General features: G+C 43.7%; 1 non-coding gene across 1 annotated transcript; it reads right to left on the reverse strand.

The window, feature by feature from the left end:
* Positions 1-17,472: 17,472 nt before the first annotated feature.
* trnam-cau (transfer RNA methionine (anticodon CAU)) lies at positions 17,473-17,544 on the reverse strand. The gene has a single exon. It is a non-coding gene; the product is annotated as a tRNA-Met (tRNA).
* Between the last annotated feature and the right edge of the window lie 5,098 nt (positions 17,545-22,642).

The following is a 22,642-nucleotide window of genomic DNA, read 5'->3' on the forward strand; positions in this document are numbered from 1 at the left end:
CACTGTCAGGCTGTGGGAATCTGTGTGAGTGTTAGATACATTGTGTACTCTCAGTCCCTGATTTTGCCCACAACGTTGTCCATCCCTAATTGCCCTTGTTAATCGAGCATTTAAATGGGCTGTGGCTCTGGGGTCTGGAGTCAAATGTCGGCCAGACCAGGTAAAGGACATTAGTGATGGGTGGATTTTGACGACAATCGCCAATGGTTTTGTTAAAAGAAAAATACTGCGGATGTTGGAAATCCAAAATAAAAACAGAAAATGCTGGAAAAACTCAGCAGGTCTGTCAGCATCTGTGGAGAGAGAAACAGAGTTAATGTTTCGAGTCTGTATGACCCTCCTTCAGAGCTAAAGAGAGGTACAAATGTGATGACATTGATACTGTTTAAGGGGTGGAGCAGGTGAAGCTGGAGAGAAGGTCAGCGATAGGTGGCGGCTAAGGAGAAATTGACAAAAATGGACTGGACAAAAAAGGCAAAGGGAGCGTTAATGGTGGTGGTAAGGGCTAAAGGAGGTGCTGATAGTGGCGTAAAGCTAAGAAAGCAGAATGTGTTAATAGCAGAACAAGGGTAAGCACTGTGAAAGAACAACATGGAACAAGTAACAGATGGCCCTTTTGGGGAAGGGGGCAGTGGTTGGGGAAAAAGGAATGATAATGCGATAAAAAGGGAATAAAACAATGAATAAAAATGAGGATAAGTGGATAAAAAATAATTTAAAATAAAATGGGGATTGAAAGAGGGGTGAAGATAGAGGAGAGAGTTCCTGGTCTGAAGTTGTTGAACTCAATGTTAAGTCCGGAAGGCTGTTAGGTGCCTAATCGGAAGATGAGGTGCTGTTCCTCCAGTTTGCGTTGGGCTTCACTGGAACGTTGCAGGTCAAGGATGGATATGTGGGCATGAGAGCAGGATGGTGTGTTCGAATGGCAGGCGACAGGAACATCTGGGTCATGCCTGCAGACCGACTGAAGGTGTTTCACAAAGCCGTCATCCAGTCTGCGTTTGGTCTCTCCAGTGTAGAGGAGGCCGCATTGGGAGCAGCGAATGCAGTAGACCAAATTGAAGGAGGTGCAAGTGAAGCTCTGCTACACCTGAAAGGAGTGTTTGGGCCCTTGGACGGTGAGGAGGGAGGAGGAAAAGGGGCAGGTGCTGAACCTTCTACGATTGCATGGGAAGGTGGCCATGGGAAGGGGATGAGTTGTTGGGAATGATGGAGCAGAAGATCAGGGTGTCCATGAGGGAACAGTCCCTATGGAATGCTGACAGGGGCGGGGGGGGGTGGTCAGGGGAAGATATGTTTGGTGGTGGCATCATGATGGAGTTGCGGGAAATAGCAGTGGATAATCCCATGAATGCGGAGGCTGGTTGGGTGAGAAGTGCGGACAAGGAGGGTCCTATCATAGTTCTGGGGGGGGAGGGGAAGGTATGAGGTCAGAAGCTGGGGGAGTTGGGTCAGACACGGTTGAGGGGCCCTGTCAATCACAGTGGGTGGGAAAGCTCGGTTATGGAAGAAGGAAGATGTGTCAGAAGCGGTGTTTTAGAAGGTGGCATCATCTGAACAGATGGGACAGAGTTGAAGGAACTGAGAGAATGGGATGGTGTCCTTACAGGAAGCAGAGTGTGAGGAGCTGTAGTGGTCAGTGGGCTTGTAATGAATATTGGTGGACAGTCTATTACCAGAAATGGGGACAGAGAGGTCAAGGAAGGGAAGGGAAGTGTTGGTGATGGACCATGTGAAGGTGATAGAGGCGCTGAAATTGGAAGCAAAATTGATAAATTTTTCCAGATCCAGATGAGGCCATGAAGCGGCACCGAAACAGTCATCGATGTGGAGAAGAGTTGTGGGAGGGGGCCTGAGTAGCACTGGAACAAGGAATGTTCCACACAGCCCATAAATAGACAGGCGAGGTAGAGGTCAGCACGCCAGACAACAGCAGCACTGCTCTTGTTGGCAGGTTTGATAACAAAGTCAGGGTTGGACCTAAGAGAACGGAGTGCAGCAAGTTCAGAAGGTGACAGGTTAGAGTGGGTGAGAGGAACAGAGAAATTGAGACGGCCGATGTCACGCTGACAGTTCTCAATGAAAAGATCAAGAGCAGGTGAGAGGCCAGAGGGAGGTGTCCAGGTGGAGGGAGAATCCTGGAGGTGGGTGAAAGGATTCGGTGAACGGAGGGAGGACTCCTGCCCAAAGAAGTGAGCACGGAGATGAAGGCGGCGGAAGAAGAGTTCAGCATCGTGCCGAGCCCAACATTCATTGAGGTGAGGGCGTAAGGGTATGAAACTGAGTCCTTTGCTGAGTACAGAACATTCAGCATCAGAGAGGGGAAGGTCAGAGGGTGCAGTGAATATACGGCAAGGGCTGGGATTAGAAGGCGGGATGGGGTCAGAGGGATGGGAAGGGATGGAGGGTCCTGGATGGGCGTTGGTATCAATAGGTTGTTGGAGCTTGCGTTCCTTAACACCTGAAAGGAAAAGTTTCTTATTAAGGCGTCGGATGAGATGAAGAATAAAATGAAACCGGGGACAAGGACAGATTTGAGGTAGGATGAGTCAGTGTTGCTGGAGGGAGAGGTCGAGTGTGTTCATATGGCGGCACATGGCACTGGGTGTGGATCTCAGGATGCGGTAAGAACAGCAGCCCGAGGAATGTTTTAAGTCCTGAAGATACCTGTAATGCTGGGAGGATTCGAAACATGAGGGATGGAGCTTTAGTTGGAATCCATGTGGGGTAAGTTGGAGACGGAGACAGTTGCTGAGGAAGGAAACATGGCTGTGGAAGCGAGTTTTGGTAAACACCTTGTCAAACACCAGGAGGGATATGGAAAGCCATGAAGGTGAACAGGACGAAAGAGACAAATGGAAATCCTGTCGGACAGAAGAGTAGTCCTTTTTCAAGGTGGGCATTCCTGGAAGAGAAGTGGCAGTGAATTAAACACTAAGATAAAAGCAAAATACTGCTGATGCTGGAAATCTGACATAAAAACAGAAAATGCTGGAAAAACTCAGCAGGCCTAACAGCATCTGTGGAGAGAGAAACAGAGTTAACATTTCTAGTCTGTATGACCCTTCTTCAGAGTCTTATCGTCCATGACATCTTTGTCAATCTCTCGTTCGCCCCCACCCATCACTGACCTTCTTTCCAGCTTCACCTGCTCCGCCCCCTTAAACAGTATAAATGTCATCACATTTCTACTGCTCTTTAGCTCTGAAGAAGGGTCATACAGATTCAAAACGTTAACTCTGTTTCTTTCTCCACAGACAATGGTTTTGTGATCATCAACAGACTTTTGATTCCAAATTTCACCATTGCCATGGTGGGATTCGAAGCCGGGTCCCTCTGGAATACTAGTCCAGTGATAATAACACTGTGCCACCACCTCCCCATCTGGCAGAGTGGCTCAGCGGAAGCATGCTGGGCCCATAACCAGAGCTCGATGGATTGAAACCATCTTCTGCTATTTGCATTTTCATTACTGACTGTGGGATTCATTCTGTCTCTATCAGACTTTGATTCTGAGCATGTGCTCATGATTCCTCTGTGTCTGTAAGTCTGTGCTCCTGTGTGAAAGTCTGATTCATTCTCTATTTCTACATCTCAGGCTGTTTGAAATTCATTCTGTATCTACTGGTCAGTTATACTGTGTGAGATGTGGGATTCATTCTGCATTTATCTGTCTCTGGTGCTGTCTGTGTATTGGGCAGTTTGTCCGTGCCTGGTAACGTATAGGGTTTGTCCAGTAGTTCACCATGTCCAGTTATGTGTGTGAATGTGGGGTTTCTTTTATTGTTCTCAATCTTTGACGTTGCTTATGACTCTGGGATTAATTCTGGATCTGTACTCAATAGTTATCTCAGGCATGGTGTTGTAAATGATTCACAGCTTAACCCCTGTCAGGAAGGAAACCTCTCATCCCAATCCTCACTCAATTTGGCTTATGTGTGATCTTAGAACCAATCACAATAATCAGGTTAACCCTGAACTACAGTCTACAATGTGAAATAAATGGTTTTGCCGAACACTCTTGAGATACCTATTAAATACAGATATGGAAGAAAAGTACCCTCACATACAGCTCCCTAGTCACATAGATAGAGGATGAATCCCACTTACATACACAGTTCCAGTAACCGAGTGATTTACAATTAATCCCACAGTAACTCTCAGCCCCAGATGTAGACATATATTAAAATATATTATTCCAAATTCCCATTCAGTACCAGATTTTGACAAATACAGAATGAACCCTGCACGCACATACAGACACACACAATGATAGTGACTGATACAGGATGTGACACAAATTCACATGCAGTACCAGGGAATAACAGTTAAATATTAAATCCCGCCATCAATTCCAGTACCGGAAAATAATGCACACAAAATGAATGTTACTGACATTCATTAACAGAGATTGTAAGATACAGAATGAATCCCATAGCCCTGTTCAGTTCCAGATACTGACAGATGCAGAATTAATTGCAACTACTCACACTGAAAAACACAATTAGTTCCACATTGACATGGAATATAAAACACTGGCAGATGTTGAATGAATCTCAAGCTGACAGTCAGTAACAGATACTGATGGAAAAAAAAAATCACTCACTCTTATTCAGAGTGGGAGACTAAAAGATAAATAAAAGGATATTCACACTCAGATAGAGTACCAGAGGCTGACTTGCAGAACCCGAACCACTCATACATCATACCAAAGACTGAAATACACCAAATAAATCACTCACTCAGGGGCAATATCATCGCAAACAAAATAAGGTCAGAGGCCTAACCTTCTGCCTAACTAGATTTTCCTGCCTACACCCCATATCCATTGATTCACTGAATAACCTGTCTGCGTCATCCTTAAATATATTCAAGGATGAAGCATCCATATTTCACTAGGACAGATAAGTATTAATATTCACACGCCGAGAGTGCAGAATTTCTCCAAATTTCAGTCCAAAATGATCAACCCCTTATGCTGACATGGTGCCCACATGTACTAGATTCAGGGGAATCGATAATGGAAAGTAGGGAAAGGGTGGATGAATTAAACAGGTATTTTGCTTCATTCTTCACTGTAGAGGACACAAGTAACATCCCAGAAATAGCTGTAAATCAGGAAATGGAAGGGACGGAGGAACTCGGGGAAAATTCCAGTCACCAGGGAAGTGGTATTGAGCAAATAGTTGGGGCTGCGGGCTGACAAATCCCCAGGTCCAGATGTGCTTCAACCTAAGGTCGAGAAAGAAGTGGTTAGTGAGATTGTTGATGCACTGGTTTTAATTTCCCAAAATTCCTTGGATTCAGGGAAGGTTCCATTAGATTTGAAAATAGCAAACATAACTCCTTCATTCAAAAAGGGAGGGAAACAGAAAGCTGAAGACTATAGGCCAGTTAGCCTAACATCTGTCACAGGGAACATTTTAGAAGCTATTAAGGAAGTTATAGCAGGGCACTTAGAAAAATTCAAGGGTCAACATGGCTTTGTGAAAGGGAAATCATGTCCAACCAATTTATTGGAGTTCTTTGAAGGAGTCACATGTGCTGTGGATGAAGGGTAACCAGTCCATGTACTGTACTTAGATTTCAAGAAGGCATTTGATGAAGTGCCACATCAAAGGTTATTGCATTAAATAAAAGCTCATGGTGAAGGGGGTAACATATTGGCATGGATAGAAGATTGGCTAGCTAACATGTGTGGTCTCAGCAAAGCCGTATGGAAGTGTAGTAAGTCTTCCTTACTGTTGTACTACGTCTACATGTCCTGTTAGGTCTGCTAAAAACGGTAAATTTTAAAACTTACTGGTGCATCTCCCTCTCCATCTTTTGCAAGTGCTCGCTTTAATTTTATGGAGTTGGCACCTCCATTGTCATAAAGTCTAACATGCTAGCTGCCTTCCACATTGATTTCTGGATGCTATCTTCCCATGATCCATATACAAGTTCACTCAAATCTCTCTGAACATCAGGATTTACAATTTCACCTGGAGAACAACAGACTGTCAGAAACAGAAATAATACAATGCTCACAGGCAGTAATGGAGACTGACAGTTTGAGAATGGTTCTCATATTGACAGTGTCACAGATTGGCAGATACAAAATGTATGAAACATTGCCTAAGAGTGCCAAGGACTAACAGTCGGAAAATGACTGCCAGACTCACAAAGATCATGTTTCAGAGTGAAACAAATTCAATGTCATGCTGACATAGGCCAGGAGAGACAAGAAACTGATGTACAGAATTAATGTAATCCTGACACAGGACTGGCGAGTGATAATTAAATAACCAATCACACACTCAGGTAAAGCACCAGTGATGGACAAACCCAGTAAAGCCAGAGGGATAAACCCAGTAACGACAGACCAGTTAGTCTCATGCTGGTAGTAGGGAAAGGTTCAGAGACAATAATCCAGGAGAAAATTCATTGTCATTTGGTAGAACATGGGTTGATAAATGACAGCCAGCACAGATTGGTTAACAGAAACTCATGACTGAAATACATAATGAAGTTATTTGATGAAGTTTCAGAAAACATTCACCAGGGGAGTGAGGTTGATGAAGTGTGTCCGGACTTGCAAAAGGGTTTGCAAAAATTCCACATCATAGATTTGTTAGTAAAATTCAAGCAGATGGGAATACAGGAGCAGTGTCAGCATGGTTACAGAATTGAATAAGGGGAAGAAAGGATAAAGTGGTGGCGAGCGGTGTGTTTTTCAGGGTGGAGGGATACATACACAACTGATTCTCTGTCACGTCAGCCGGCTGTTCTATTCCCATTCCCAGAGCTCTTTTACATTTTAATAACTTCCAGACTATATCCAAGTTTGCTGATGACACTAGGTTAGGTGACATGGTTAGAAGTGTAGGTGGGAGCAGCAAGTTTCAAAGCATCACTGACAGATTCAGTGAGTGAAAAAAACCGTGGCCGATGGTGGTCAACATGAGATCATCCATCTTGGAGCAAAGATCAGAGAATTTCCTAAACAGTCAGAAACGTGGGACTGTGGAGGAGCCGAGAGTGAGGGTGAGAGCTGAGTGAGACTGGAGGGTGGATAAAGAGCAGCGGCAGAGCAGCCCGAGAGCAGCAGTGAGAGAGAGAAGGAGGGAAGAGTGACGGGGGGGGAATAAAGAGCTGTGAGGGAGGGGTTGGAGCAAACCGGCCATGGTTAAAATAAATAGTCAGAGCATGATAAATAGGAGCTGGAAAATTAAACATTACAATCAGGGTAAGTATAACAGTAAGTGTAAGTATAATAAGAGTATTAGTGCAGAGCAGGTCGAGAGGCATTTAATAAAATTAATAATTTAAACAAGGTACTAATTAGATTCTAAAAGAGGGAATAGGGGTTTATTTTCGATCATGGATGGGCAGCTGAGACCTGTTGTTTGCAGTTCCTGCCCCATGTGGGAACCTCAGGACACTTCATGTGTCTTGGGGGCCACATGTGCAGGAAGTGTCTCCAGCTGCTTGAGCTCGAGCTCAGGATTTCCGAGCTTGAGGGGCAGCTGGAGTCACTGTGGAGCATCAGGGAGGATGAGAGTTTCCTGGATTGTACATTCCAGGAGGTGAACACTCCAAACAGAAAGAGCGGGTTCAGGATAGTAGATGGGTGGCCATCGAAAGAGTAGGAAGAGGCAGAAAGTGCAGCAGTCTTCAGGTATGTGCCACTGTCAAACCGGTACTCAGCATTGGAGACTGCTGGGAATGGTGACACCCTGAAGGAGTGCAGTCCAGACCATGGCATCAATGGGCAAGAAACTGCACAGAAGGGAACAGCAAAGAGTAGAAACGCAGTCATTATTGGAGATTTCATAGTCAGGGGGACAGACAGGCATTTCTGTCACCGTCATTGAGAGCCCCACATGGTGTGCTGTCTCCTTGGTGCCAGGGTAAAGGACATCACGGGGAGGGTGCAGAATATTCTGCAGGGGGAAGGGAGTGAGCCAGAGGTTGTTGTACACGTCAGTATTAACGACACGGGGAGGACAGGTATTGAGGTTCCTCCGTCAGAATTTCAGCAGCTAGGGAGGTAGTTAAAAAGTAGGACCACAAAGGGAGTAATCTCAGGATTACTGCCAGTGCCACGTGCTAGCGAGAGTAGAAATGTGAAGATAGGGAGCATCAATATGTGGTTGAGGCTGGTGCAGGAGGGAGGGATTCAGATTCTTGGGACATTGGGACCAGTTCTGGGACAGGAAACACCTAATCAAAAGGAACAGGTTGCACCTTAACAAGACTGGGACCAATGTCTTCATGGATAGGCTCACTCGAGTGGTTGGGGAGGGTTTGCATTAAATTGGCAGAGGGGGTGGGCATCAGTATATCGAAGTAGAAAGGAGAAATAACTAGAGAAGGAAATAGGACCATATAAAATTGGAGTAGATGAAGAAGGATTCTAAGAGGAATACAGGGACAGGTTCAGAATGCATGTGTGTAATCGCACAAAGTGCGGTGAATAATGTCGCTGAGCTAGAAGCACAAATAGCCACGTGGGAAAATGATGTAGAGACAATGATGAAAATGTGGTTTAAAAATGGTGAGGACTGGTGCTTAATATTCACTGATACAAACTGTTCAGAAAATATAGAGAAGGGAAAAAAGGAAGTGGGTTAGCGGGACTGATTAAGGAAATCACTGTAATATTGGGAAGAGACAATGTCCTTGACCGGAAATGGGCAGAGTTCATTTGTTAGAGCTGAGAAATAGTCAGGGGATGATCAGACTCATGGGGATATTAAATCGGCCTCCAAATAGAGAGAGAGAGATAGAGGGGCAAATCTGCAGGGAAATCACAGAGGTGTCTAAGAACATAGGAAGATATGAATTAGAAGCAGGAGGAGGCCACTCGGCCCCACGAGCCTGCCCCACTATTCAATGAGATTATGGCTGATCTGACTGTAACCTCAACTCCACATTCGTGCCTGCCCGTGATAAGACTTCACCTCCCCCCCACACCCTTGCCTATCGAGAACCTATCAACCTCTGCCTTAAAGATATTCGATGACTCTGCTTCCAGCACCATTGAGGACGAGAGTCCAAAAGACTCAAGACCCTGTCAGAGAAAAAAAATTCTCATCTGTCTTAAATGGGCAACCCCTTATTTTTAACCAGCGACAAGAGCTGTAGAGTGGTGATATCCAGGGGTCTCTGAAATGTGTTCAATAGACCTTCCTCGACCAGAATGTTCTCAGTCCAGTTAGGAAGGAGGCATTGCTGGATCTGGTGCTGGGGAATGAGGTGGGCCAAGGTTGGCCACGTGAACCAAGTGTCTGTGGGTGAACCCTTGGGTAAGAGTGATCATCGTATCACAAGCTTGAGATGAGCAAGGAGCAATCAAAAGTAGAACTTCTAAATTGGAAAAGGACTAACTTCAATGTGAGGAGAGGGGGTTTAGCCAAAGTAAAATGGAACCAAAGACTGACAGGGACATCTGTAACAGAGCAATGAGTGATCTTTCAGGAGGAGATGTTTCAGGTACAGACTAGGTACATTCCAATGAGGGGGGAAAGGGAGGGTAACCTAAGCCAGAGCTCCTTTGATGAAGAAGAAAATAGTAAATATAATGAAACAATGAAAAGACTGTATGATGCATGTCAGGTGAATTCTTCAAGCGAGAACCTGGTAACTTTTATTGTACGAGAGTGTGGAATTAACTCTCTATCTGTCTATCTCTGTTATTGTATGTGAATCGAGAATTAACTAATTTCAAGTATCTGTCAATCTGTACATGAGTGCACAATTACCTCTCTATCCGTCAGTCTCTGTTACTGCATTTCTGGGTGGAATTACTTCTCTGTCCATCTTGTTAGTGTATGTGAGGGGGAATTAATTCTGTCTCTGTTATTCTTTATGACTGTTTGTGAGTGGGGCAGTAATTCTCTGTTTCTCTCTATTATTGCATGTGAGAGTGGAATTAACTGTCAGTCTTTGTTACTGTATATGAGGGCAGCATTATCTCTTTCTCAGTCTCTATTGCCGTAATTGAATATGGAATTAACTCTCTCTCAGTTTCTGTGACTGTACATGAGTGCACAACTAACTCTACATTAGTCTCCGTTACTTTATGTGTGTGTGGAATTATTTCTCTATCTGTTGGTCTCTGTTACTGTATGACAGCCTGGAATTAACTCTCAATCGTTTTGTCTCCATTACTGTGTGTCAATGTGGCACAAACATTGTCAATCTGTTACTGTGTGTGAGTGCAGAATTAATACTCTATCAATCAATGTTACACTACGTGTGTGTCGAAATCACTCTCTGTCAATCTATAATAATGTGTGTGTAATTAACTCTCTGTCTGTCAGTCTCTGTTACTCTATGGCAGTGAGTCAATTTCAGGGTAGCAAACTGTAACCAGTAGAGTGTCACAGGGATCAGTGCTGGGTTCTCAGCTATTTACAATCTATATTAATGACATAGATGAGTGGGGAGAGCATCACCAAATTTTCAGACAATACATAAATAGGTGGGAAAGCAGATTGTGAGGGGGACACAAAGTGTCTGCAAGAGGATATAGAAAGGTTAAATCAGTGGGCAAACATTTGGCAGATGAAATACAAAGTGGGAAAATTTGATGGGAAGAATAGAAAAACAACACATTATTCAAATGATATATATATTAATGGCCTAGATTGTGGTGTGCAAGGCATGATTTCAAAATTTGCAGATGATACGAAGATTGGAAACATTGTCAACTGTGATTGGGATAGTCTTGAACTTCAAAAGGACATAGGCATGTTGGTGGATTGGCCAGGCAAGTGGCAGCTGAAGTTCAATGCAGAGAAGTGCCAGGTGATTCATTTTGGTAGGAAAAATATAGTGAGACAGTATTAAATAAAGGGAGACCCTCTAAAGGAGGTGCAGGAACAGAGGGACTGCATTGTATATGTACATATGTCATTGAAGATGGCCGGGCATGTTGAGGGAGCAGGTAATAAAGCATATAGTAACTTAGGCTTTATTAATAGGGGCACTGAGTACAAGATTCTGTGATTCTGTGAAGAGTAAGGAGGTCATGTTGAACTTTTATAAGTCTCTTTTTAGGCTTCATCTGGAGTACTGTGTGCGGTTCTGGGTGTCATACTTAAGGGAGGATGTTAAGGCATTGCAGAGAGTACACAGAAGATTCACAAGAATGATTCCAAGATAAAGAACTGTCGCCATGGGGATAGATTGGAGAGGTTGGGGCTGTTTTCCCTGGAGAAAAGGTGGCTTAAAGGAGACTTGAGGGATGCATTCAAGATCCTGAGGGGAATGGACAGAGTAAATAAATGACAAATTGTTCCCACTCAATAGAACATCAAGAACCAGAAGGCACAGACTCAAAATAATTGGCAAAAGGAGTAAATGTGATGTGAGATAGACTCAAAGTTTCATTTAAAATTTAATTTTTTTTTCACCCAGAAGGTGGTTGGAGTCTGGATCAAACTTCCTCAAAGGGTGGTGGAGGCAGGTTTGCTTGAGATATTCAAAAGGGAATTGAATTGCTACCTGAAAGGAAAGAACGTGCAAGGTTATGGGGACAAGGGAGGAGAATGGCACTAGGTAGAATGCTTTTTCAGAGAGCCAATGCAGACTTGATAAGCCGAATGGCCTCCTTCGATGCAGTGATACTGTGGAGAGAGACTGCAGAATGTTGCAGTACAGAGGGATCAAGATCTCCTTGTACATGAATCACAAGAAGTTAATGTGCAGCTGCAGCGAGTAATTAGGAACGGAAATGGAATGTTGGCCTTTATTCCCGGGGGGGGGGGGGGGGGAGTATAAAAGTAGGAAAGTCTTGCTACAACTACACAGCATTGGTGAGACTACACCGAGAGTACTGTGTTATGTTGGAGTCTCCTTATTTAAAGGGGGATATAATTGCATAGGGGGCAATTCACAGAGGTGCTAGACTGACTCCTGAGATGAAGGAGTTGTCTCCTGAGGAATGTTTAAGCAGGTTGGGCTGATCCACATAGGAGATTCGAAGAATGAGAGGTGATCTCATTGAAACAAATAAGATTCTGAGGGGGTTTGACCGGGTAGATGTTGAGAGGAATGTTTCCATTTGTGGGGAATATAGAACCAGGGGACACAGTTTAAAAATAAACATCTCCAATTTAAGAAGAAGGGGAGAAGGAATTTCTTCTCTCAAAGCATCCTTAATCTTTGTAATTCTCCACCTCAGAGAGCAGTGGAGGCTGGCTCATTGCATATATTCACACTGAGTTAGACAGATTTTTCATCGGTAGGAGAGTCAAGGGTTATGGGGCAGGTGGGAAAATGGGTTTGAGGCCACAATCAGATCAGCCATGGTCTTATTGAATGGCGAAGCTGGCCCGATGGGCTGAATGGCCTCCTCCTGCTTCTCTTTCTTATATTTTTAATTTGTCAGTGTGGAATTGAATCTCTGTCTGTTAGTCTCTTTTACTGTATTTCAGTGTGGAATTAATTCAGTCTGATCTGCATGTAAGTGTGGAATTGATTCTCTGTCCATCACTCACTGAATGCGAGTGTGTAATTTAAATCTCTGTCAGTCTCTTTTACGGTTATGAGAGTGGAACTAACTCTCGAACACTGTCCTGCTGAGTTTTTCCAGGTAATTCTGTTTTTGTTTTGGATTTCCAGCATCCGCAGGAGTTTTTTGTTTTTATCTCGAACACTGTATATGAGTGCGGAATTCAATCTTTGTCACCCTCGTGCTGTATGAAAATATGGAATTAACTCCTTATGTCAGTCTCTGTTACTGTATGTGAGTGTGGAATTAACTCTCTATCAGTCAGTCTCTGTTAATGTGAGTGTGAATTCACAGAATCACAGAATTGTTATGCTATAGAGGGAGGCCATTTGGCCCATCGTGTCTGCATCGGCTCTCTGAGCATTTTAACGTAGTGCCAATCTCCTGCCTTTTCCCCATAACCCTGCACATTGTTTCTATTCAAATAATCGTCCAATGCCCTCTTGAATGACTCAGTTGAACCTGCCTCCACCACACTTCCAGGCAGTGCATTCCAAAACCTAACTACTCGTTGTGTGAAAAAGTTTTTTCTCACTTCGCATTTGCTTCTTTTCCAAAACACTTTAAAACCATGTCCTCTGGTTCTCGATCCGTTTACAAGTGGGAAGTTTCTCTCTATCTACTCTATCCACACACCTCATGATTTTGAAAACTTCTATCAAATCTCCTCTTAGCTTTCACCTCTCCAAGGAAAACAGTCCCAACTTCTCCAATCTTTCCTCATAACTGAAGTGCCTGATACCTGGAATCATTCTCATAAACCTCTTCTGCACTCTCTCCAACACATTCAGATCCTTCCTATTGTGTTAAGCTTAACTTTCAATCTCTGTCGCATATGCAAGCGCAGATTTAGCTTTCCATCCAATCATGTTGGTTACTGTACATGAGTGTGAAATTAACTCTGTATGATAATCTGTTACTGTAGGTAAATATAGAATTAACTCTGTCAGTTTCTGTCACTGTATCAGAACGTGGAATTCATTCTGTATCTGTCAGTCTCGGTTACTGTATCAGGCCATGGAAATAACTCCTTTTCAGGCTCTGCAACTTCAAGAAAGTTAATTCCACACTCATCATCTGCCAATGTGTTACTGTATATGAGTGAGATATTAACTCTCAGTCTCTGTTATGTGAGTGAAGAATTAAATCTCTATCATTAAGTCTCTGCTATTGACTGTGGGTGTGGAATTCATACCTTACATGTCAACCTCTTTGCTGTACAGGAATGCAGAATTAATTCAGTACCTGTCAGTATCAATTATGCTGTGAGTGTGGTATTCACTCTCTGCTAGTCTCAGTTACTGTGAGTAAGTGTGAAATTAAATTTCTGACAGTCTTGGTTGCTGTACGTGATTGTAGAATTGTCTTCCTGTCAATGTCTGTTACTGGATCTGAGTGTGAAATTAACTCTCTGTTAGAGTCTGTTACTGTATGTGAGTTTGAATAAAAAGTCTAATAATTTGCATTACTGAATGTATGTGGAATTAATTTTCTGTCTGTCTCTGTTACTGCGAGTGTGGCAGAGCAAACAGGAAGACTTTTTATCCCATTTGTGGAAAGGTAGAGGGACAATGGGCACAGATTTAAGCTAAGTGGCAAAATAAGCAATGGCAACATGAGGAAAAACCTTGTCATGCATTGACCGGATAGGAGAAGTGCCTGAAAATGTAGTAGAGGCAGGTTGAATCAAGGAATTCAAGAGAGAATTGGATCATTATCCAAAAAGGAAAAATGTGCAGGGCTATGTGGAAAAGGCGGTGAAGTGGAAGAGGTGATTTGTTCCTTCAGAAGGCTAGCATAGACATCAAGGGCAGAATGGCCTCCGTCATTGCTGTAATCATTCTATGATTCTTTGAATTAACTCTCCATCAATCTCTCTTACAGTATATGAATATGGGTGGAATTAACACCGTCTGTCACTCTCTGCTGTTACATAAAAATTTGAAATATACTTCCTGTCAGTCTCTGTTACTGTACAGGAAACAGTAAATGACCTGATATCAGAAATGCTTGGGCCCTACTGTTCTCAAAATTGCTCGCGGTTAAACCCACCGCCTTATCCTCTCTCTACTCTCCAGTTCTAAATCAGCCAAAAGAACATACCTTCAAAGTAAGCGACGAACGGCTTCCACGTCCAACATCCATTCTGATTCAAAAGTGTTCTTCATTTGTCAGTTTGAGTTTCTGACTTTGGTTTTGTGAGCAACACCTGCAATACTTCACTGACAACATCATGTGTATAGTGGCAATCTGGAATAAAGAGAGAAAATGCTGGAAATACACCACACATCAGACAGCATCTGTGGAGAAAGAAAAGTTCATATTTCGGATTACTGACAATCAACCTGCAATAAAACACTTACTAACATCTGCCCATGGTGACTGCAGTTCCCACAATTCCCTGCATCCCAGAAACGGCTCTATCAAATGCACTGTCTTCCCCGGCATTGAGAGTGTGCATGCTCCCCAGGGCCGGCCCCGGGTCATTCTGAGGTCGAACTTATCGGCCCATTTCACCAATATGCTTATGACCTCTTGAAGTTTAATACTATACTCCTCACAGTTCACAATACCTCCAAGTTTCATGTCATCTGCAAATTTTGAAATGGTGCTCCATACACCAAGCAGTGGGTCAACAATATATATCAGGAAGAGCAGGGTCCTCACACCGAACCCTGGGTAACTCCACTATAAACTTTCCTCCAGTCTGAAAAACAACCATTCACCACTACCCTCTGTTTCCTGTCACTCAGCCAATCCCATATCCATGTTGCTCTGTCCCTTTTATTCCATGAGCTGTAACTTTGTTGACAAGTCTGTTGTGTGAGACTTTATCAAATGCCTTTTGGAAATCCATGTAAACCACATGAACAGCATCACCCTCCCCAACCTTCTCTGTTACCGCATCAAAGACTCGGTGCAAACGGGAGATGAAACCGGGAAGCGGCGTCTGGGATGGTGCACATCGGCTTCATGGTGCCGTTGCCCGGGTTCCTCGCCGCACGTCGTCGGACCCGGAGGCTCTGATTCGGACTCTGAGAATCGGTGCTCCTGAGGCTGCACTCGACCACGCTCAGCTTCCGGGAGATGTACCGCACATGCTCGGCGCAGAAAGGATTTCCGGTGGACATAGGTGCGCCTGCGCAGTGCGGCCCTTCTGCTCGAGATAGGCCGTTTTATATCCCCCAGAGCATTCTGGGAAGTGTTTACCGCCATTTCATTCTAAACAGCGAAACGGGAGGAAACGTTTGTGTTAATCGTTTCTGTGCAAGCTCTATAGAAGCAAATCAGTGCCACTCCCCTTCCCCTTTACAATAGCCTTAAAATATTTTCCCTTCGGTATTTACTCGTCTCACTTTTGAAAGTTTATTTTGATTCGGCTTTCACCACCAATTACGGCAGAGGGTTTAAGACCGCAACAACTCTCTGCCTTACAAAGAAATGACAAAGGATGATCCATTCAATGTGAAAGATGGTGGGGAGGATGGTGAGGACAAGGGAAGCCTATCGGTGTTCTGGAAGAGAGGGAAGTGATGAGAGCAGAGCTCGCGAAATGGAACAGAAGTTCTTGAGGGCCCTGTCAATCACAGAGAGGAGAGATAACCAGTTGAGAAAAAAAGGTAAATTAGCAGTGTTGGTATGGAATATTACCTGTCCTCACCTAAATACTCATTCCAGCTGAAACAGTGATTTATGTGTACTTTCTTCAATTTAGCACCCCGCATTCACTGCTCACAATGGTGGTCTGATCTATGTTAGGCAGTTTCAGTGTTTGCTTTGATAAACATCTGCTCTGTCAGCAAGTACGACTCTGAGTTTCCAATCTCCTGTGATTTTAATTTTCCATCTTGTCCTCACGCTGACCTTTCTGTCCTGGACATCCTGCAATGTTCTAATGAATCTCAATGTAAGCTTGAGGAACCGTGTCTCATCTTTAAATTGAGCACTTTACAACCATCCAGACTCAACACTGAGTACAACAATTTGAGAATGTAATCTCAATCCCCATTATGTATCTTTTCAATTGGATATTTTGGTTGAATTCACATTTTTCTCTTGTTTTTGCTTTTGAATGGCAGACGTTCATCATCCCATCATTCACATCTCCTTCAGACACATCTTTGGATTTGTTACTTGCCCATTTACCTTAACCTTGCACCAAAAACTCTTTTGTCATTTAACCTCTCCTGCCCTCCACCCTGATTTGGAAACCACAAGAGAAAAATGTTAGATTTAGTAATAAGTAACGAGAGATAATTAATTCATATTCTGGCAGTATATGAGCATCTAGCAATGTGTGACCACAATATGTTAGAGGCAGAGAAAGGTCACAGAAATGTTACAATTTTCACCTTAAGTAAGGTCGGTAAGGGCCGAATGAGCAGGAAGCTGAACACATTAAATTCCGAACAGCTACTAGCAGGATAAAGGAAACAATCAGAGGCTCTCAAAGGTCCAAGGAAGGAAACTTCACTATCCCAGTTTTAAACCAGTAATTAAGCAGGAACGCTGATATCTACCCAAATATTGATTAACTGCCTTTGACACGATGCTGTCTTCATTATGATGATCCTCTCTTCCTCGATGGTACATGTCGCAGTTTAGGAAGCTGTTGTCCAAATTAGAATGGTGAATTACTGCTGCTTGGCATATAGGTCGGACAGACTGCATGCAATGAATATCAATTTCACTATATATTCCCATCTCAGGAATTTCCTATTCAGGTAATGATGGGGTGAGAGTGAACGAGAGAAGAACATTCAGACTGTGCCAGCTCTTTGCGAGAAATGGGCTGGTCTCAGCTGATGTGCGTTTGCAATTTCAGCTAGTATCCTTGTGTGAATGAAAGCAATTTGAGATATTTGTTGCAGACTGAAGTGTTTACAGGAAGCGAGATGCCAATGCTAATACCTACAAATGAGATAAGTTTGTGGGTAGCAGCAAAATGTTTATTTTAGTGAGTATATAAATAGCAGAGGATGGTTTCGATCCATCGACCTCTGGGTTATGGGCCCAGCACGCTTCCGCTGCGCCACTCTGCTGCACATTGTCACTAGTTGATGAATGTTAGTTTTGTGTATTAGGGAACTAAATAGTCACTTGCTTTGTGCTTTTGAGCAAGAGAAGATGTGTTGGGTGGATCATCTTGGCTGCACAATTCCACTGCGTAACACTAGAAACAGACAGAAAAACACACACAGAAAGGCAGCAAGAGACTGTCAGGATACACAAGATAACAGAGAAAGACGCCGAGAAAATTAGCAAGACACTGAGGTGGAGAAACTAATCATTTCTGTAAACTGTTCCCAGCTACACAGAGATGTCCCCTGTTTGTAACAATGACTCTTATTGTGTAACTGTGCATCGTGTAATGTAATTGTGCATCCTGTTGTGTAACTGTGCACCCTGTTGTGTAACTGTGCACTCTGTTTTGTGCATGTGCACCCTGTTGTATAAAAGTGCTCTCTATTGTGTAACTGTGCTCTTTGTTGCGGGACTCTGTTCTCTGTTGTTCAACTGTGCTCTCTGTTGTTTCACTGTTCCCTCTGTTGTTTAACTGTGCTCGATGTTGTTTAACTGTACCCTCTGTTGTCTAACTTTGCCTTCTGTTGTATAACTGTGCTCTCTGTTGTGTAACTGTGCTCTCGTTGTGTAACTGCTCTCATATAACTGTGCTCTCTGTTGTGTTACTCTGCCCTCTATTGTGTAACTGTGTCCTATGTTGTTTCACTGCGCTCTCTGTTGTGTAATTGTGTTATCTGTCGTGTAAATATGCTCTCTGCTGTGTTACTGTGCTTTCTGTTGTGTAGCTGTGCCATGTGTTTAATTGAGCCCCCTGTCGTCGAACTGAGCCCTTTGTTGTTTAACTGTGCTCTCTGTTGTGGAACTGTGCCCTCTGATGTGTAACTGTATTCACGAAAATGTAATTGTGTACTCTGTTGTATAACTGTGCCCTTTGTTGTCTAACTCGGTTCCCTGTTGTGTAACAATGCTCTCCGTTGTGTAACAATGCTCTCTATTATGTAAATGTGCTCTCTGTTGTGTGACTGTGCCCTCTGTTGTGTGACTGTGCTCTCTATTGTGTAACTGTGCTTTCTGCTGTTGAGAGATCTTCACCGTTGTGTAACCCGCTTCCCTGTCGTGCAAACGTTTTCCCAGCTGCATTAAAATGTTCTCTGTTGTTTCAAAGTGCTCCCTGTTCTGCAAAGATGGTCTCTGTTGCTCAGTGAGGGTGTTTTCTATTGCACAATTATTTTCTTTCAGGGGCCTTAATTTTCCCTGTCATGTTAATGTGTTCCATCTTGTGTTCAGATGTTCCCTCTTCTTGAGTGAAAATCTGGTTAATTCGCAACTGGACTACAATCGTCAATTCTCAGTTGTGTCTGTTACCTTCTAGTGATGAATGTGATTGTGTGATACATCCCGAGAACTCTGTTTTTGGACTTGAGCGAGATTTGTTCTGTATGTGTCCATCACAGATAGTGTTTGTGAGTGTAGGATTCATTCTGCATCTCAGTCTCTGGAACAATTTGTGAGAGCAGGGTTCCTTCTTTATGGGTCAATGCCTGGTACTATATGTGAGGATGAGGGTCTGTATCAGGCAGTGGTACAGAATGTGAATGTGGGAATCAATCTGTGTCTATCAGACCCCATTACTGACAGGGGAAGTGGGATTAATTCTGTATCTGAATGTCTCTGTTATTCTTACTATTATTCAGACATTCGGGTTAGAGGATGATTTGCTTCCACTCTCTCTCTCTCTCTCTCTCTCTGAACAGAGTCAGTGTCTGATTGCACGACAGTGCTGCAGCACCCAGCTACTGCAGAGCAAGGACTTGGAACATTTTACAACAATTTCCTGCCATCCAGAAACAATTCACTGCTCCATGAATGGGACTGAGTGACAGAGCAGGGAGTTCTGTACAGTTCGAATTACTACCCACACTCGGGATCCACTTTTGTTTTTATTTGTTCACGGGCTGTAGGAGTCGCTGACAAGACCAGAATATGTTGCCTTGCTCTAATTACCCTTCAGATCAGGCCCTGCTTCAGTTGCTGCTTTTAATTTTCTGTTTTTTCGTAATGACAATTAATTGAAACAAATGCGTTGGTCTATTTTGTATTTGCAACCTCACCTCTCTTTGAATTATTATAAATACCTTTTTCTTCCTACAGGCAAAAGTTTGATAGCAGCTGAATCGAAATAGTGATTCCATGACAAAAGGAGAAGTGCAGCCAGCTCCTTCTCACACAGTAAGTACAGTATCACTCACAGAGAGCAGAGACACCAGTTCCACAAGCACCAACAACACAGTAAGATAAGAGCAAAATAGTGCAGATGCTGGAAATCTGAAAGAAAAATAGAAAATGCTGGAAAAACTCAGCAGGTCTAACCGCATCTATGGAGAGAAAGACAGAGTTAACGTTTAAGAGTCATACAGACATGAAAGGTAAACTCTGTCTTTCTCTCCACAGATGCTGTTCGACCTCCTGAGTTTTCCAGAATGTTCCGTTTTTGTTAGCACTATGGTAGACTGGCAGTGAGCCCAAGTCTCAGGAATGTATATTCGTTCAAACAGAGCAGGAGAGTGCGTGAACCAGATGGGTTTTTTATCAACATGACTTTCAAGGTTTTTTTGAATTATATGTCACTAGTAGTTGTGGTGGGATTTGATCCCTCGCCTCCATAACATTATCCTGAGGGGGCCCTGATGTTTCTTGACACGATAGGTGTGGAGAGGATGGTTCCTCTTGGAGGAGAATCTAGAACTCGTGGTCACTGTTTAAAAATAAAGGGTCGTCCATTTAAGACAGAGATGAGGAGATTTTTTTCTCGCTGAGGGTCTTGAGTCTTTGGAACTCTCTTCCTCAAAAGAGGGTGGAAGTGGATTCTCTGAATACTTTTAAAGCAGGGGTAGACTCATGAAAGCAAGTGGGTGAGAGGTTATCGAGGGTAGACAGGAATGTGGAGTTGAGGTTACAATCAGATCAACCATGACCTTATTGAATGGTGGAGCAAACTCGAGGAGCCGAGTGGCCTATTCCTGCTCTTTGTTCCTTCTGTTCTTATGTTCATTAACCTGGAACTCTAGATTCCCGCTACGCCACCATCTCCACTATTAAAACTGCCACCGAAACCAAACTGCCGCCGTTTAAAACGTGCCCGTCCTATTTCTCATCTGGTGCCTGCAATAGCTGCTCCTTGTCTGACTCCCCACGTCCCGACTGTCCGGCTCTGTTCAAACTCTTCACTGTCCAATATCAACAAACCTGGGGAGTGGGAACTCAACCAAGAATATTCACTGCTGCTTTGTGGGGAGAAAGCAGCAATTATTTTCAATAACAGCTTCTTGCCATTTTGTCTCCCTCCTCCCAGGAGGCTGCTGTTTGTTCCATTCCCCCAGGACTGAGGTCACTCCATTGGCGGCTCTTCCTGTCCCAGGTGGAGCTGGGGGAGAGCAGCGCCCATGCGCTCTTCCGCTCCCACCCATTGAGCTCTGGTGGGTCAGAATGACGCAGAATTCTACAACATTCCGTGAAACAATTTTGTTTTGAAACGTTCTCCAATTCATTTATATCCGAGATCAGCAAAAGATGTGGAGCTCCTGAGAAAGGGAACGATGAAATAAGAATTTCTGCTTGAGATCTTTCTGTGCAGCCTGTTTGCTGTTCAGGGGCCCGTCATCACAAAGCAATCCTGCAGAATCACTGGAGGAAGCCGGTAGTCGTGGTGTTTGCTAGGACCGTGCAGGAGTTAATATCTGTCATGAACTCTCCCAGATTCATTCAATCCGAGTGAAACACTCACTGAGAGTGATACCCAATGGCCCTGAGCTGCAGGGAGTACAAAAAGGAACCGAGGGTTAAACATGGGCCACTGTTTCTCACTCACTGACACTGTCATAGGGACAGAGAGACATAGAGTCATGGAGACATTGCTGCTCAGAAGGAGGCCATACGGCCCATCCAGTCTGACTGTCTGTAGAATAATCCAGTCAGGCCCATTCTCCTGCTCCATTCCTGCAACTTTATTTCCCAATTTCCATTTGTAATCACCATCTCCGTTTCCACAATGCCCAGAGGGATCAAGATCCAGGTCATTACCTAGAATGTAACAAATTTCTTGCACACATCCCCCCTGTACATCTTGTCTTATATTTTAAATCCGTGCTGCCTATTCCTTCTGCTCTCACCTAATGGGAACAGCTTTCCTTTGTCTACCTGATCTAAACCTGTTATAATCCTGTACACCTCTCTCAGACCTCCCGTCAATCTCGGTTGCTTCAAGGAGAGCAGCTCCGGATTCCGCAAACAAACCTTGCAGCTATCATCCCTCATGCCTAGAACTATTCTAGGAAATCTCCTTTACACTCTCTCAAAGACTCTCACATCCTTCCAAAAACGTGGTGACCAGACATGTAGGCAATACTCTAGTTGCAGCCTAACCAGAGCTTTATAAATGTTAAATATAACGTTCCTGTTTCTATGCTCAGTACCTCTGTTGTTGAAACCAAAGATCCCATTTGCTTTCTGAAATACACCCTCAAAATCTCCTGTCACCTTCAAAGATATAAAGATTCTTGGTCCCTCTGACCTTGCACAATTTTTAGAACTGGACCATTGTGTTCATACTGCCTCATTTCTGTTAAAATACAGCATTATTCCTGCGTGTGGGATTAATGATGTGTCTGTGCTACAATATCATTAAGATCTGAGACTGCAGCTTCTGCCTCTTCATGAGAATCTTTCTGGATAACACCAGAATTTACAAGGATTTCTGCAACTGATGCATTGTCTGTGTCTCACCGCCCTCACTCACTCTGTCTCTGTCTATCCCTCCACCGCCTCTCTCTTGAACTCCACATGAAGGTGCGATACTGTTGTTTAGTGACTGAGTGCACACAGTCTATCTTCGAATCACAGAATCACAGTGCAGAAGAAGCCCTTTGGCCCATCGAGTCTGCACCGACACGTGAGAAACACCTGACCTACCTACCTAATCCCATTTACCAGCACTTGGCCCATAGCCTTGTATGTTATGACGTGCCAAGTGCTCACCCAGGTACTTTTTAACGGAAGTGAGGCAACCCGCCTCCACCACCCTCCCAGGCAGTGCATTGCAGACCATCACCACACTCT

The sequence above is a fragment of the Cetorhinus maximus genome, chromosome 31, assembly GCF_964194155.1.
Source record: "Cetorhinus maximus chromosome 31, sCetMax3.hap1.1, whole genome shotgun sequence".
Taxonomy (NCBI): Eukaryota; Metazoa; Chordata; class Chondrichthyes; order Lamniformes; family Cetorhinidae; genus Cetorhinus; species Cetorhinus maximus.